We start from the raw sequence: 19,155 nt of genomic DNA on the forward strand, positions 1-19,155 counted from the left end.
CTGCCAGTCTGCTCTCTCTGTAAAGGGGGCAACACTATGGAACTCTCTACCCACTGAGTTAAAATTAGAGACCAATACAAAAGCGTTTAACAAAGGACTCAAACAGTGGTTAAAATCTAATCAGCAGTGTACACATGAATAGTTCTTAACTTGTTGACTGCTTGCTTTGTTGTCTTTTTATGTTTCTAATTGAAAATTGTTTGTATTTCTTTGATTTCCTTTTCCAATTGTTTTGTTGTTTGTTTGTTTTTTTTCATTTTTCATTTATTTATTTTATTATTATTTTTTTTTATTTTTATTTTTTCCCCATTCTTGTTATCTTAATATTTTATTGCTCTCTATTATTTTAAAAAGCTGCCTATGGACAAGTGTTGCGAATTAGCACTTGTGCTAAAACCCTTAAACAATGCATCTGGTTTGTCCAATGTAATTGCTATGTCCATATCAAATAAACATAAATAACAAATAACAAATAAATATATATTTTTAAAATTATTATCGTTTTCCATTTACAATTTCACAGACCACCTGCAATACCGCCACGGACCACCAGAGGGCCGCGGACCACCGGTTGACAATCCCTGATCTAGTCAGGTCTGGGTCTGTGATGTCACAGACTCCTGCAAATGTGAACAGCTTTTCCGAACATGGAATCTGGTGAACTACTGTAAAACTGAGATGCACTGATCCCATTTCCGGACTCGGAACATCCCAGATCTGGAACTGACCCGGTTTTTGTAAAAGCACCAAGGTCAGGCTGATTCCTATACCTGCATCCAGCGAGCCCTGAGGGAAAGCTGCGCTGCCAGACACCACAGAACAACGCCTGAGGGGGGCAGTTCATGCCCAACAGAGCACCTGATGGCACCACAAAGCCATTAGCTAAAAAGAGCACAATTATTGCTTTCCAAATAAATAAATAACCTCACTAATGAGTGATTAATCATGCAGTGGAACAGTTTGATAATAACGGCGTGCCTTTACCAACAAATGAAAATTGTTGTGTGTTTTTCCATCCATTCTGTTTAACTTGGCCGTGTTTGAGGATCTAATGCTGGCAGCCTTTTAAGAGTAGATCAAGGCAGCACAGACAGTGTGTGCTACAATAAGTGTGTATATACGCGCCTCGGAGACGGCGTGTGTCCTCTGCAAGAGGTAAAATAATGACAGGCGAGAACGGATGGCTGGTGACGCTGTGACGAGGAAAGCGCCACATTTTTTCTGAGCCTCAGGCTGGGCAGCTGCGAGAAACTTCTTCTGTCTTATCCCCACCCCCACCCCCCACCTCTTCCCTTGGTTCCCTCCTCCGCTCCCCCCCCCCATCCCCCCATCCCCACCTCCTCGTCATCTGCGACACTGTTCAAACAGAGGACAAAGATGCCCTGAGTAGTTTTCCTCTTCCAATCCCATACATGGCTGCTGGCACTTTTCCTCTTCTGTATCTCGAGCTCGCAGCCAGAGGAGTGACAGACTGAGTCACGGCGGTTTTTAAAGGAGTCGGTCTTTTGATTAATTTTAATGGCTCTTCCTGACAAAAACCCTTTCCGCCGAGAGAAGTCGCTCCTGTCTGTCATTCCATCGCGCCATCATGTTCCACATCTACCCCAGCTGAAGCTATGTTTAATGAGAGATTAAAAATGGTAAATACACTTGTACGTGTTGCATGATTTACTCTTGTCGTATCGCTCGGAACACCGAGTTTAGACTTCAAAACCACTGAGATGCAACACAGCCTTTAAAAACGACGCTACAGTAAAACATAGGCAACATTTGATCACGTCTCCTCAAAACCTCTCAGAGGAAGTTGACAGATTTATCAACATTGGGTAAAAAGGAAGAAAAAAAAACATTTGACAGCTTATACTTTGGGCTTTTAATGTAAATCATGGCCTTTCTCCTGGTGTTGACAGAAAAGAAACCACACACAAGTGCTGTATCGGGTCTAAATGGAGTAAAACACGGGTGTAATGCAGTCAAAAGGCTGCTGTGATAAATGCAGCATATTTCTGACACTTTCTGTGTTTATGCTTGTATCTCCGTGAGAAAGTGTAAAGGCAGTATACTTCACTTTAAAACATTCATTTGCACATTCAGCCACACATGACAGATGCGCATTTGACTCGATTTGAGGAAAATACTGAATTTTTTTGCAAAGATAGAGGAACACACGCATGCAAAACCATCTATTTATACACCACTGGCACCCTTTTCTGCCTCTGAAGTTGAGACGAGCATAAGAGCCCATTAAAGTATTTTAATATTTTAAAAAATGACCGCATTTCTCTGCATTTATGCATGCTAAGTGGATGGCTATCAGGAGAGAGGGGGGGGGAAAAAAAAAACCCAGCAGCTTTCGTGACGCCGTCACACTTTCAGGTCATGCCAGTTGGCTCCTCCGATGTGCGACGGCGGCGAGATCCAGACAGAGCAGCGACGCGAAAGCAAGAGAGCAGCAGGGGTGAATACGACAGTCAAGGACTACCACTCCAACATCAAACGAATATTGTCACGGCGGAGCCGTGGAGCCACCGCCTTTTGACTGTGACACCGTTCAGCTGCTCGTCGCACGCGGCAAAGCCGGGCGGAAACCCGAGCAAGGAGAAATATGTTTATTAAATAAAAGAGCGGAGGAGGGTGTTGTGATACAGCAGAGACGGCTGCAAAGTGCAGCGTTGTCAAATGTTCGTAAACAGCATTTTCTCATCCCTCCATGAAATTGAATGTAGGGGAGGGAAATGAAGTGTGACTTCCAATGACAGTAAAGACAATCCCTGAAGCTTGCAGTTGAGAAATATGATATTGACCAGCTGGTGCTGGAGCCGGAGTAGCACCGACAGGAACAGCTAAAGTGAATATTTTGCTGAATTACTTTACGGTTTATGGTTTTATAGCATATTTCTGTAGCGTGCAGCTAGTTAAAGAGGATGGCTGAGGTCAGGGGATCATGAGGTATAACATAAGAGCAAAATCTGTGTGTGTTCTTAATGATAAAATACCAGTTGCTTTCCCAAAAGAACAATTCCCACTGATTGCAATTTAGGTAAACATCAAAAGAAACAATTACGTCTTTGAGTGCATGCATAAGAGTGGATAATCTTTTCATTTAGTGCTATAAATGCTGAAAGCCTGTGAAAAAAACAGATTTGTGTCCATATGCTGGCATTTTAACTAACGGTATCAGATGGATCGACAGAAGTTCTGTAGTCATGCTAAAAATTTAAAGGAAAGCTCGACTCTCGACTGAAAGTGTGTGACAGAAGGGAAGCAGGATGGTAAAAAAGGAGCATGTTCGTCGGGAAGTCAGACCAAAAAGAGAGACCGTCTCCTAGGAGACGCTGGTGAATGGGCCTGTCAGTCGTCATCGCGTGCCACTCTTCCTGCTCGACACACTGAAACTGAAGCAATGTATCCCATGAAATATTCAGCAAAGTTGTTTTTTGCCCATAGAGGAGTAGTGATAAAGGGGGGCAGGAAAAAAAAATGTGCTGCGATAGATATGTGGAAGGTCTCCCAAATGCTCGGGATGTCAGGTTCGCTTAAGGCCTCTACAAGGGTGCGACAGCACGAGCAGCAGGGGGTCCATTAAATGTTCATACAAATGTACCCCTCACAGCGCATCAGGCTCCACAAGCCCCCCTTCCCAAAAATACCCTGCTAATTCTGCTGCACCTACACTTCCCAAAGCTTTTACGTTTGCTGATTCCGTTTTACTAAGTAAAGTTTCCATTTGCACTGCAGATGTTCTATCCAAATGTAATATATTATACAAACACTTACAGTTCGTTTGCTGATTCCGTTTTCTTAAGTAAAGTTTCCATTTGCACTGCAGATGTTTTATCCAAATGTAATATATTATACAAACACTTACAGTTAGTGCTTTCATTCTTGGAAGGTTACACACAGTCAGTTACTTATTTCAAGCACTAGGCCTGTGTTGAAAAAATCGATTCCCCAATTCTAAATCGATTCTCATATTAATTCCTAAAAATCGATTCATATGTGTAAAGATCGATTTTTTTTAAAAATTTTTTTTTCTTTTATTTATTTATGTTTTTTTTTTTTTTCATCATTACATTACAACTTTTGGTTATTTTTTTGTTTATCCCCAAAAAAGTAATGTTTTGTTGGACACAAGAATAACTGGTGCCATGTTTTTGCCTTTAAATATGTTTAAATGTATGAAAACATTAAAGTGTTAGGTTATAATTGCATAAATTGTCTATATTTCATTACTTTATATACTGTCTTGGGGTTACATTTGCAAAAAATGCTAAAAACCAAAAACTCAAATATTAAAAACCAAAATAGGCCGAAAATGGATAAAATAAAAACGGAATGTTGGAAAAAATCAAACCGATTTCATCCGTCTCTGTTTCCTCCCTGGATCTGTTTGGTAATTCTGACCCACGATGTTTCTGAAAGCAGTTCTATCAGCATTCTGGGAGCTGATTGGTCCTTACAGCATCATTAGCTGCAATACTTGCTGTTTAATCTCAATATAATACTAGTAGTAATATTTTGCATAACTACAGTCATATAATTCATGCAACAGCTCAAAAAACTGTTTTAATAGCACTAACCCAAATCAATATCTGAATCGAATCGGATCGAATCAAATCTTGATAATCGATTCTGAATCTTAAGAATCGGAATCGAATCGATCCCCAGCCCTATCAAGCACAGATTGGCAGAAAAAAAAATGGACAAAGCCACACAGGTTTTCAGTTTAAGGCCTATTTTTTCTTCCAGCGCTCTGCATGATTCCATATTGCTGGGAGCCAACTCTGTCCAACATTGGTTAACCTTAAAAACTGGGCAAATGGTTATAATGACCAAGCTTGGAAGCTGGTGGAAAGCCCTTTTCTCACCACGAGATGGCTACTTTAGCTTGGCTTTGCTCATGCCATCCTATGTTGGATTGGTTCAGGGTGAAGGGGGTTAGCCAGAGGACCTGCGGCTCCAGCTGAGGGAAGAAGTTGTAGCAGATGGGCTTGGGGCTGCCATGCCAACAGCCCAACCATTAACCCTGGGTAGCAGCCTTGGACTAGAGGTGAAGGCTGCTGGTTAAGCCCTTCCAGGCCAACCCAGAGCTTTACTGTACATTTAACAGCCCAACATCCATATCATCTTTAAAATGAGATTATGTTATAGTAGAGCTTTAGTTACAGCTCCAATGTCAAATTTACCAAACATTCTCAGTAGTAAATGTGATGACAATTAGCTGTTAACGAGGTAAACTTCAACGCAGCTGTCTCTTAAAGAACATTGCCATAAATATACCTAAATGTGTTTCTCTGTAATCATTTTACATGATGCACAATCTATCAATCTATTTTTTTGTAACAGGCTGTAAATATGTATATTTATACGGAAGAGTATTAGGGCAATGCAGGAGAAAAAACATTTTGAGAGGGGAAGATTTTTTTTATTGTGCACTTCGAGAAAAAAGTCGAAATGTCGAGAAAAAAATCGAAATGTCGAGAATAATGATGGAATACAATTTCAAGAATAAAGGCGAAATTTCATGAATAAAGTCGAAATTTCGCCTTTTTTCTCAACATTTCAACTTTATTCACAAAATTTTGACTTTTTTCTCTGCATTTCGACTTTTTTCTCAACATTTCGACTTTTTTCTCGGCATTTCGATTTTTTTCTCGAAATTGTACTTCAACATTAATCTCGACATTTCGACTTTTTTCTCTGCATTTTGACTTTTTTCTCAACATTTCGACTTTTTTCTCAACATTTCGACTTTTTTCTCAACATTTCGACTTTTTTCTCGACATTTCAACTTTATTCACAAAATTTTGACTTTTTTCCTCAAATTTTCGACTTTTTTCTCGAAATTGTACTTCAACATTAATCTAGACATTTCTCGAAGTGCATAATGAAAAAAAAATCTTCCTCCTCTAAAATATTATTTTTATTTTTCTCCTGCCTCGCCCTAATACTCTTCCGTAATATTTCTGTTGTAAAGTTGGACAATTTAACCAGGGAGTTAATGGACACCGACTCGCTTTGAGCCAGGAATAACAGTTCAGCGAGCTGCATGCGTTCAGTTCCTGTCAACCAAGGCATAGGTTTAAATTCAACAGCTGTATATTTACCGCCACGATTACATCCATGTTTAATTTAATCGATACCAAATCAGTTCAACTTCCAGCAGTGACTGTATCAATCCCAGCAACATTTGTGCTAACTCGAAAATAAAAGAAGATTTAAAAACTCAGAAATCCAAAGAAGCTATAAGTGATTTTCTTTGATAACGTCATCATGCAATTTACCATAACTAAGAATTTTAAACGAGGCAGGCAAGGACAAGTCATGTTGGTTTTTAAATAAGACACTTGATGATCCATTATTTCATTCGTCATTCAGATGAGTAAAAAGAACCAGGTAACCTAATCGCTGTCAATAACTAAATCCTGATGAGCTCAAGCACAAATGGAAGCATCATTGGTCGTTTGGTAAACTCATTATAACATCCCACAAATGGGGATGAAGCTGCCACCATCAGACAAGTACATTTGACTGACAAGTCTGTTTGCATTCGGATTTTCAGTCACGGCCAAACTCTCTGAAGTGTAGATAAACCGTCAAATGTAATTTAAAATCATCAAATCTTTATGCCTCCTCCTGGCTCTGGTGCTCATAAGATCCAGCCACTATAAATATGCCACCTGACCTCTCCATGGTAAGGTAGCACTTGTCATTTAAAAAAAAAAAAAACTACATCTGAAGTTTCCGAACACCTTTCCTGCCATTTTCAACACTAATTGAGCTTTTGAAATATGACTGTGAGTCAGCTGGCAGCTATAGCTTTCACAGAAGACAGGCGTTGACCATTACCCACCGCAAGACGATGGGAAACCTCAGAATATCACAGCAGTGTTGCCAAGTTTATCCTGACTCCGAGTCCTTCACTCCAGCAGAGTTGAGTTCATTAATGCACGTTCCTGGTAATAATTGCCAATACACTGCCAAGAGCAGTGTTTTGGACTCATTTTTTCCTCATAGTGTGACAGCTGTCTTGATGACGAAAGATAACTGACCATTTGTCCTGCTTAAGATTTTCTATTTTCAGCTGTGGGGGGGATCATGCTTGTAATGCCTCGTTGTGCTTTGCGTCAGGGCCAGAACGGTTTGGCTGAGTATTTGCTGCACATCCACATTTTTAGTATCAATTCATGCTGAAATTCGGATCATGAAGGGGACGTAAGCATAGTGTGGTATAAAAACATGACATTAGCAGCTGTATCTACTGAGTAATGCTTCAAAACCTAACACGATATCCACCCAGTCCTTCTATATACGTTTGAAAAGGTCAAATCTGTCACCCCAATGAAATTTAGCACATTTTTAAGTCTCTTCTCTATGGTTTTGATTTGGGCATCTCAGGAAAATGAAAGCATAGTACATCTTCTAACTGCATGGGAACATGGCTGCAGGATATCAGCTGTGACAGAGCTGCTTGATCGCACAATGAACAGTAGGAAACCACGATGCATGGAAACTCAAACACCTCGGGATGGTTCACAGACGCTTCACAAACAAGTGTCTCCCTTATGTTCAAGTGCCATATGTACACTAAAGACGAGAGAGAAGATTTATTTAATTTCAACTGGTGTGATAAAGTTTATTTCATTAAAAAAAAAAAATGAAATCAAAATCATCACAGTGGTTGAAAATAACTACCGTATTTTCTGGACTATAAGCCGCTACTTTTTTCATAGGTTTTCAACCATGCGGCTTATACAAAGGTGCAGCTATTCTGTGGATTTTTCTTCCACCTCTAGGGGGAGTGCTAACCGGAATTAGAATAAAAACTAAGACAAAATAAATGCAAAGAAGAATACGCTACTTCTTCTTTAGCAGATAGAAGTAGAAGCAGATTTCAAACAGATAAATAGATAAATAAATAGCGGTTATTTTCTCTTGGTTCTGTCCCGTTTTAATCAGCAAAGTTGCTGACGTGTTAAAAGACACTGTTAGGAAAGGATCTATTTAGGTACAAACATGTACATCATTTACAGTTCTAAATGGTTCTGTACATGTAGTAAATATCTAATCTAACAACATAAATATTTGCGGCTTGTATATCTTTTTTTTTAAATAGAGCGGATGCGGCTTATATACAGGTGCGGCTTATAGTCCAGAAAATACGGTAAATATTTTCTTTTTTCACGTTAGGTTAGGTCCAGAAGTATGTGGACATGTGGTCACGTTCAGCTTTTAATGAAGAGGTTTCACAAAAATATGACATTTATGGGCTCAATGGTATTACGACAAGAGACTAAGAAGATGCGGTACATGCTCCTTCAAGAAAAACAAAGCAGATAAATGGTTTGGCGTTAAATTCTTCAATGCAAGGACGGCATCATTCATTCATCTTTTTTGTGTTAGGCAGAAGGTCCAAAAACAACAGAAAATGAAGCATTTTCAGGGAAGAAATTCAGAATTCTGCTCCAGACTTCAGGTTGTCACTGACGGTAAAGGATTTCCATCCAAGTATTATGAATTATGGTTACACGGTGCTCGCTATTTGCATGGCCAGTAAATTATGTTTAAAATTATGTAACATAACATAGCCCAAAACGGCTTAGCTCCGCATTATTTGCAAGACCTGATAGTGCCTTATGTTCCTGTCAGAGCTCTCCGTTCTCAGAGTGCAGGTTTACTCGTAGTTCCTAGAGTATCTAAATGTAGATTTGGAGGGCGGCGTTCTGCTATCAGGCACCACTACTATGGAACCAACTTCCAATCTGGGTTAAGGAGGCTGACACCACCTCCACCTTTAAAACTAAACTTAAAACCTTTCTGTTTAGTAAAGCCTATAGTTAGTGTTTAGTAAACCTCTAGCTGGTGTTGGTAAATCTCTAGGTAGTGTAAACTCTAGTGTGCCAGAGCCGTTCCTGTAGTTTCTTGTGCTGGCCCCCCCTTCTCCTCCCTTTTCTCTCTTTTGTCCATGTTGCAGCATCCTTTGCCGGACACCGGAACCTGCAGTGTGGGAGTGAGGGGGGCAGGGTAACGGCCCCTTTTGGGCGGGGGAGAAGGTTCGTCCCTCAAGACTCCTCTCCCTGGCCCTGCCCCTTCTCAACCTTTCCCCGACCCTGCACCCCAACCTGGGACTTGATGATTGGGCTGGAGCTTCGGGAGCTGCATGCTGGCCTGCGGTCCCCACCCCTGGTCATCCCATTGCTGCTTCCACCTGCCTGCTGTCCCCACCCCCGGTCATCCCGTTGCTGCTTCCACATGCCTGCTGTGCTGCTGCCGTCCCTGACCCACCAGTCTGGCCCTCGGCAGGAGGTCCCCCCTTATGATCCAGGTCCTGGTCCAGGTTTCTTCCTCCTAAAGGGGAGTTTTTCCTTGCCACTGTTTGGCTTAAGGTTTTTCTCCCACTAGGGGAGTTTTTACCTTTATGTAATAAATGCTCGGGGGTCATGTTCTGGGTATGGGTCTCTGGAAAGCGTCTAGAGACAACTTTTGTTGTATTAGACGCTATATAAATAAAATTGAATTGAATTGAATTGAATTAACATAGCCCTACTACTGACAATTGAAGTATTTTGCTTAACAAGACTGTATTTCATGAATGGTAAATTACATATTTTCATGAAACCTCTGAAATTAACTGTATAATTTAATTATACAAACTGGGAAAAATCTGCTTTCACAATTCAGAAACACAAGAAACATACTGTAATGTGTTGCAGCTCAGCATGAGCTGGCATTTAATTTTTTCATAGTCATAGCAATGAAAAATAACTTTAATAAAACTCTGTCTCTGAAGCTCTTTGTGTCCACTTAAGTACCAAATGTTTTTTTTCTAATATCCTCAAGTCCACGGGAAAAGAAATAGCATCAATGTAAAAAGTGAGTTGACAGGACTGTATGACTTTACAACTAACTGTCAACTGACTTTCAGTGCTTAACTGCAGAAGTTAAATATAATTATCTGATTTTTAAAAAAGCAGTATATTTGATGGGTCCATATTGATGAGTAAAGAGTGAAATCACTCAATCACATTTATCAGGCTTTTATGTAAGACTTATTTTGCCTCCAATTGTTATGATGCAGTCAGGTTTTACATTGTCATCTGTTTTAACGCGTTGCCCAGGCAGCTAATTATATAAGAATAAATATACACTTGAAGCTTTCACAGCTTTAAAGGGTTCAGTCCACATGTGACCTTTTGAAACATTTGTTATACCACTAACCACAGGTATAGGTTCAGCTCTAGCCAGTGTCTCTGGCTCTGAATACTCCTGGCATTAGAATGCATCCTTGGAAATCTGATCACAAGTGGCAAACACTGAACACTGGTCTGACTATATTCCAAGACAAATTCAGATATAGTCACAGAGGACACATCTTGAAGGTGGTCTTGGACACAGATGTCTATCTTCTCTTTGTAGCCTGAACACAGAAGCATCTGGGGATGGTTTCAGGATCAGCTGAATAAAGTTATCAGACCCCAAACCATGCCAACTTATTTCCAGTTATTGGCTTGTTGTTCGTCCTGTCAAGCACAAATGACTTACAATTTCTCTTTGCATAAAAAGCAAGAGGTCAGATCTGATCACGCAAGATGCATTTGACAACACATTTTAATTCCAGGTGTGAACACCTTCTCTGAGCGCTGGCCAGGGTGTTACACACACAAAACAATGCCAGCAACAAAAAGCTTCAAAGAAAGAGTAGTTCAATGATATGAGTATTTAGGCAGATTTGAACTAAACTATGACTGCAACAAGTAGGCTAATCTATACCGAGATTACATACACACATACACACATTTTGATGTATAACACACCTGGGTGCACGTTACGGTTCGGGCCGCATTAACGGCCGAAGAAATGGCATAAATTGTGCCAAAATTACACGATTAATTGAAAATGGACGACTTCCTGTCCAGTTTCGGCCATGGCGCCAAGAGACTTTTCTTTAAAGTTATTCTATGCAACTTCCTAGAGCTAGCAAGATTTGAAAGTGGCGCTTCCTCTAAGCCCCGCCCCCACCCACGAGCGCTCCGTCCAAAGCCTCGCCCCCACAAACACGAACGCGCATACGATTATTAAACATTTTGGACAGCACATTTACAGCACCGTAGCCTACGGCGTCCGCCGTAGCCTACGGCGTAGCTGCGGCAACAGAGCCGGTGCACGGCACCGCAGCGCTGCCGTGCCGTGCACCGGCGCTCTCCGCTCTCGCCGTGAGACGCCTACATCCCCACGGACCCCATACAGCTTCCGAGCCGGAGCTGCTGCAGCTTTTCACGGCTGCGGCTGTTCACGTGTCCCCGCGGGCTGCTGCTGCTGCTGCAGAGGCTGCTGGGCAGAGAGCAGCAGCAGCAGCAGCAGCAGCAGCGGACTAACGGCTCCCGCTCCCCGGTCACACACAGCGGGACCGAGCTGCTCTGGAAGTAACTACATAATATCTATATACTGCGCTCCGTGGCAGAAGGGAGGGGGGGGGGTTACACTGGGACACTGTGAGCCCAGGAGGACCCGTGAGAAGTGGACACGGGGGGGCTGGAAGCGAGTGCGTGCATGGGACAGGGCGTGGTTTAAAATGAAGACATCTGATTGGTTCTTTCCCTTCCTGGACCTGGACCAATCCGTATCATTCGGACCGAATGGGGGGGGCTTAGAGGTGCCTCTTTCAAATCTTGCTAGCTGATCAGGGATCAGGGATTTGTTGCATAGAATACCTTGCATAGAAGTTGCGACATGATACAGGTGTGTACCGATTTCCGTGCATGTACGTAAAACCGTATTGTGGGGCTTGAGGCACAAAGTTATCTAGGGGGCGCTGTTGAGCCATTAGGCCACGCCCATTAATGCAAACCATTAAATATCACCTTTTTGGCCAGGCCTGGCTTGCGTGCAAAATTTGGTGACTTTTGGGGCACGTTTAGGGGGGCAAATAGGCCCTCATTTCGTCGAAAAAATAAAAACGATAATGAGAACGATTCATACAGATACAATACAGCTTTCGCACCGTCAGTGCTCGGGCCCTAATAATTTCACTGAATATGTATTTCAATAGTGTTTTCATTAAAAGATGGCGACAGAAGTTTGCCTTATGATTCACATTCAATGATGGACTAACACCAAGATAAGCCAGGCGCTGTGTGAAATCTAATCTGGATCCCAATGTTTTCTTCTTTTTTTTTTTCTATGAAAATCACGAGCTGCTTATCAGAAGAGAGGGTTATTTGTGCAGATTCTCACTGTGGCTTAGTGAAGGGACTCAATCACTGCTGCCCAGTGATACGCCTCACTTTCGTCCACCCCCTCTCTCATCTTTTTATCTGGAGAAGCGGAAATGAAAGGATGGTATCTGGTAGTTTCTACGTCCTTGGTTCAGGAGATGAATTGGCTTGGACATTTTCTTTTTCAGTCAGAAGAAAAACATGCGCTTTCTAAGCGTGTGCATGGAGAAATATGATATGCAGTTAGGGAACTCTAGGTGAGGGCAGAAACGACAAAGAAAAGTTTTATGAGCTAAATTGTGTTGTGACAGCTACATTTGCAACTCGGTAATCAAGCTTTTGCAGATTTAACTTGAGAGAAAACACATTTTTCCTCATTTAGCACCAATTGTTTTTTCAACCACTCTTGGAGCTTAGTAAACACAAGCATCGGAGACACCGATGCTTTGTTTTTCCATGGTAATGTGTGAGGCCATTGTTGGAAAGTTGAAACAAGTCAGTATGTTTACATGCACTAACAGGAAGTCGAAGTATTGCCTTAATGCAACAAATATTGAATTTTTAAAAGCCAGGTATACACCTTAGCCGGGCTGTAGTCAGACTGAACTGAAGCTCTTGAGATCAAGCTTTTAGTGCCAGATAATGCGTCCTAATCAGAGTTATTTCGGCCGCATACGCAGCCCACGGTTAACCGAGCCTCTGACTGCCCCAGGACTCCCCCATCTGGAAGTGACGAGCCGTAGGACCGGGAATAATAAAAGTCACAGCATCACAACAACACGGCAGTGCAAAAGTGTGTGTGGCGCCACCTAGCGTTGCGGAATCGAACGCACTTCACTCAATCATTCGATTGTCTTCTTGCACGTTTCTCTGAAACTTCAGTTTAATCCTTAGTTAGATTGTTGCAAATAGCTTGATTTAGATATGTATGGAACCGCACTGTTGCGTTAGGTATGTAAGATGACAGAATTGCTGGAGAGAGTTTGGACGACTCTTTTATTCAGGGTTCTGACAAGAACTAGCAGAAGATATCTTCCCCAGTTTAGCTTCTCTTTGTTGGCTTCCTATACAATACTGAAATAATTAAAAATTCTTCTCCTCCATCACATCTTAAAGAGCTCAATGTTCCATGTTTTCCAAGCAGAGCAGTTCACTCCCAGAAAGCAGGTTTACCTTTGGTTCCTAGACTTATCTAAAAGTAGAAAGGGAGGTAGAGCCTTCAGTTATGAGGTTCTTGTCCTGTGGAACCAGCTGTTAATAGGCCTGTGTTGAAAAATTTCCCAATTCTAAATCGATTCTCATATTAATTCCTAAAAATCGATTCATATGTCTAAAGATCAATTTTCTTTTTTTTTTTTTCTTTTTTTTTTTCTTTTATTTATTTATGTATTTTTTTTTTCATCATTACATTACAACTTTGTTATTTTTTTGTTTATCCCCAAAAAAGGAATGTTTTGTTGGACACGAGAATAACTGGTACCATGTTTTTTGCCTTTAAATATGTTTAAAGGTATGAAAACATTAAAGTGTTAGGTTATAATTGCATAAATTGTCTATATTTCATTACTTTATATACTGTCTTGGGGTTACATTTGCAAAAAATGCTAAAAACCAAATTCTCAAAAAAACCAAAATAGACCGAAAAAGGAACAAATAAAAACGGAATGTGGGAAAAAATTAAAAGCGATTTCATCCGTCTCTGTTTCCTCCCTGGATCTGTTTGGTAATTCTGACCCACGATGTTTCTGAAAGCAGTTCTATCAGCATTCTGGGAGCTGATTGGTCCTTACAGCATCATTAGCTGCCAATACTTGCTGTTTAATCTCAATATAATACTAGTAGTAATATTTTGCATAACTACAGTCATATAATTCATGCAACAGCTCAAAAAACAGTTTTAATAACACTAACCCAAATCAATATCGGAATCAAATCAAATCGAAATAAATCTTGATAATCGATTCTGAATCTTAAGAATCGGAATCGAATCAATTCTTGACATTTGAATCGATCACCAGCCCTAGCTGTTAGCTTGTGTTCGGGAAGCAGACACATTCTTTACATTAAGATTAAGCTTAAAAACCTCCTTTTTGATGAAGTTTATAGTTACGGATGGCTCAGGTGCTGCTATAGAGCTAGACTGCCGGGGGACCTCCCATGATGCACCTCTCCTCACTCTGTTGTCTTCTACAACAACTCCATCAATGCCATTTTTGTAAATTGCACCTAAATGTAGACAGTTTGCCTGCAGCACAGTTAATAAACACTTGCAGGAAGGGTTGTAATGGAAAACAAGTGTATTAGCTTTGTACAAGAACAAGTCTTGCCTCCATAAGGATAAACAGAAATGGATGAGTATATGAAAGTTGCAATGGAACAAAAGTGAGGCATTTGTTCAGCATTTTAGTACAAGGATGAAATGTTCCATTATACATGAAGAACAACTGCTCTGAATGGCAGCAGTCTCCTTAAAAAGAAAGACACCGACACTGACATCTAGTGAGCAATGCTCTTTGCATAACATTAGCGTAATTAGAGTATTACAAATATTTATCCACATTTATCAAGGAAAATATAACAGGATTTATTTTGTTTAGTATACGCCACTTTTTTAGGGATCTGATCTAACTAGATTGAAAAAGTAGTGTTTTTTTAATCCTTCCTTTAATTTGGAAGTGGATTCATTCAAATTAAACCAGAGAGTCTATAGTGCAATATCCATTAGAACTTCAATACTTTATGATAAATAGATCAAATAAAGATGGTGCCCATTCCCAAACATTTCTGGATTTCATAGCAAATTTTATTACCGTCATGATATTATTTTTTTAAATGACTTGAGCCAGAAGAAGCTACAGAATGAAATTACCAGCACTGATTATACCGTGCCTTCATCTAAGAACACATGACCTTCCAATGGTGACCATCCCGATGACCCTGCAACGCAACTTCACATGGGACACTCACAGGATTTATGACATTATTAGTCTAACAAGGAGCTACATAGAAACTTGAATTTAAACATAGAAACTTACATAGAAACTATTATAATTTGTGAAATGTCTTCTGAAATGTCTTCAGTAAATACACACAGGAGTATGGGGCTAGAACAGTCTCATAATTCACAAATGCACACGCCGATCCACAAATGCACAGGACAAAATTCACAAATGCCCAGACCGATCCACAAATGCACAGACCGATCCACAAATGCACAGACCGATCCACAAATGAACAGACCGATCCACAAATGCCCAGACCGATTCACAAATGCACAGACCGATCCACAAATGCACAGACCGATCCACAAATGCACAGACCGATCCACAAATGCACAGACCGATTCACACGTGCGTAGGACAAAATTTATTTTTGATATACACACACATATAACCTGAACCTCACAGACAAAAAAATGTTTTTTTTGTCTGTGAGCTGCGCTGGATTTGTGTCTTTTTTTTTTTATATATATATATATTTTTTTTATCCCAACTAAGTGATAGTCATGGGCATTGCCATCTTCTACCAACCCCGGGAGGGCCCTGCACTGAGCTCAGGTCTCCTCCTTAACCTGAGGAGTGAGCAGGCCGCTTCTTTTCACCAGACAGGGTGGGGATTCTCCGGCCAGACGTAGAGCGTGGAAGGATCACGTTATTCCGGCCGGATCCTCCCCACCCCATCTGGCGCCCCGGTTGGCCAGAGGGGGCAGTGTAGCCCAGGACTGTGTGCATGTTTTTGTGAGGGTAGCTCACATTAGCTACCCAAGGGAACACGGGGAGAACATGCAAACTCCACACAGAAAGATCCTTTCACCAACCCCACCCAGGGTGTGGGTGCTGAAGTCATGGGGGAACTAACACGCATGTGGGACTGATGAGACTCCCCTGACATGGCTCAATCCACAAATGCGTTTTTTTTTAACACGGAAGGATCTGCAATCAATCAGATATCTTCCTTTGTTTCAGCCAATCATAAGAGCGGACCCCACGTGGGGGACGATTTACTCGTAAACCAATCAGATTAAAGGGGCAGATACACCTGATGTATTTAACTATTGTATTTTACTCAGGAGTATTTCATCTTTTTATTCTCAAAGCGTAGAGACATCTATCAATCCACAGATGGACAAACTGTCTATAAGTGTAATTGAGTACCGCCGCTACCCATTCTAGAAGTAGGAACCCAGCCAAGAAGAATCAGAGATAAAGAAGAACAGACGCACAACAATTAAAAGGCTCTTGGTTCTTGAAACTATCACATATAAGTCGTTCAAAAACCGGGGAGTCCATAGCCAAACATCTCAGAAGAAGCTGCTGTTTTTTGCAGGTCTGAACTTTGCCGAAGAGCATCTTGACAAGTCACAACGCTACTCACAATTGGTATATGAACTGATGAAACAAAGGTTCAAACTCGTGAGGAAGGATATTCAGCACTGTGCTTGCCACAACTATAGGACAGCTCACCACCATTAAAACTAGAGCTGGGTATCGATTCAAATGTCAAGAATCGATTCGATTCCGATTCTTAAGATTCAGAATCGATTATCACCATTTGATCCGATCCGATTCGATATTGATTTGGGTTAGTGTTGCCTGGATTATATGACTGTAAAATAACTATTGAAATAATAATTTCACAATAATTATTGTGAAATAACTAAGAAATAAATAACTCAAATAGGCATTTTAATATCCATTTAAAGTGCAAAAAAAGAAAGAAATTGCAACAGCTCAAGCAGTAAACAAATTATTTTAGCTTGTCTGATTTATTCCGTCACCAGACACACAGTTTGCCATGAAGCACCCGGCATTTTTCAGGGATTTCATGACAAACCGTGTCCGATAACAGAAACCAAACAAGCTATAGTAAAAATAGATAATATGAACTTCATTGAACTAATATAACATTTAGAAATTTAAGCTGAAATGTCCAGCATTTCTCTAAAGAAAGGTTCATTTAGTTCAGGAGTTTCCAAAACTACTGGGACTACTGGGATTAAAGTTCACCAGGCAAAAATGTAATGATGGAAAAAAAAAAAAAAAATTATATTTTTTTTTTTTTTTTTTTATCGATCTTTAGACATACAAATCGATTTTTAGGAATTAATATGAGAATCGATTTAGAATCAGAAAATCGATTTTTTTTCAACACAGGCCTAATTAAAACACCATTGCAACACTGAAACATGTCAGCATTTGGAGGTTGCTTCATTGCCTCTCTGCATTTTCTCATTATCAGTCTAAACAAAATGTGTTTGTCTTTTTTTGAGATTTGTATCTTATGACAAACGAATACAAAGATAGGTGAATGCCCAGAGGTTCACATCCAGTATGTTTTCTTACATCTGTAGATCATGAATACTTAGAATTTGAGGGTCTTACCTTGACACTGTCTCCTCGCGTCAGGACGTCCCAGAGTGTGTGCCGAAACTTGGTGAGATCTATTTGATGGCCTCCTTCTAATAAAGCCTGGGGGAGGAGGACATATACCAATGTCAAAATATGACTATTAAAATGTAAAAAAAAAAAAAAACAGAAAAACAAATGTCTTCATCACATTTTTAATCATTTCTCCACGGTCAGCTCGAGACAATTGTCTCGAACTGACCGGAGCATGCCGTGGCAATTATAGCAATTATTCTGAGTCCAAATCCCATGCAGTATATTCCTCAATTGAGTATTCCATAACAAATAATGCAAACTACTGATCACGTCATTGGCACCCCAGAATAGAGTGCCACCGAGGTGACAAAGCGCAGTGGAGTGCGCTCACCTCTACAAGCCTTATAGTTCTGGGAAATGTACTGTAAATATCCAGTGTGACAGTCTTTGTGAGGAAAGATCTATTCCAACCTTCTCTTTGCCACCTCCAAAACAGACAAACAGTTGTTGCGTCTCTCTCACATGGAAGGTGCGCTCCTAAACCCGAATCGCGCAAAACCCGAAGCGCGCGCATGATGAGATGAGGTCTCTCCTCCTCCTCCATTTACACAAATTGAAGAAACCAAAACAAACTAAGCAAACGTAATTCATTTGGTAGATAGAGTCCAGTTACTACACTACAGAATCGCCTACAGTTCAGTTGAATGGATGAAATTCGCGCTTCAAACCAGTCACTTACAGTCTCCAATCAGTGCAGTCGGTGCGTAGCAGCCAATGGAAGAAGCCCATATGCTGCACATGCTTGTTGTTGACAAGGATATTTATGGCTGTTGAAGGAGCCTAACGTTACACTCCCCGAAAAAGTGTGGGGTCTGACACATCCACAGCATTAACCGGCTACTGCCGTTTTTCTACATTAGCCGCCCTGACGGTTATTTTGCATATTCACCGCCCTGCCGGTTATTTTGCATATTAGCCGGCTATTTTGCAAAATAGCCGTTTGGCCGGCTATTTTGCACATTCACCGCCCTGCCGGTTATTTTGCACATTAGCCGGCTATTTTGCGAAATACCGTATTTTCTGGACTATAAGCCGCTACTTTTTTCCTAGGTTTTGAACCATGCGGCTTATACAAAAGGTGCGGCTATTCTGTGGATTTAGGATCAAAACTAAGACAAAATAAATGCAAAGAAGAATACGCTACTTCTTCTTTAGCAGATAGAAGTAGGTAGAAGCAGATTTCAAACAAATAAATAAATACCGGTTATTTTATCTTGGTTATGTCCCGTTTTAATCAGCAAAGTTGCTGCCGTGTTAAAATACACTGTTAGGAAAGGATCTATTTAGGTACAAACATGTACATCATTTACAGTTCAAAATCCTTCTGTACATGTAGTAAATATCTAATCTAACAACATAAATGTCTGCGGCTTGCATATCTTTTTTTTTTTTTTGAATAGAGCGGGTGCGGCTTATATGCAGGTGCGGCTTATAGTCCAGAAAATACGGTAGTTGTTTTTCTACAGTACATTAACCATAACATATACACCGGTATTCAT

The 19,155-nt window shown here is 40.6% G+C and overlaps 1 protein-coding gene across 1 annotated transcript in view; it reads right to left on the reverse strand.

Moving 5' to 3' along the window:
- Positions 1–17,678, reverse strand: part of LOC133419948 (glucosidase 2 subunit beta-like) — a 247,937-nt gene extending 230,259 nt beyond the window's left edge. Inside the window, exon 1 of the mRNA XM_061709453.1 lies at positions 17,597–17,678. The gene's annotated coding sequence lies outside the window, so the exon portion shown is untranslated. The remainder of the gene's footprint in view (positions 1–17,596) is intronic.
- Between the last annotated feature and the right edge of the window lie 1,477 nt (positions 17,679–19,155).

The sequence above is a fragment of the Cololabis saira genome, chromosome 20, assembly GCF_033807715.1.
Source record: "Cololabis saira isolate AMF1-May2022 chromosome 20, fColSai1.1, whole genome shotgun sequence".
NCBI classification, from domain to species: Eukaryota; Metazoa; Chordata; class Actinopteri; order Beloniformes; family Belonidae; genus Cololabis; species Cololabis saira.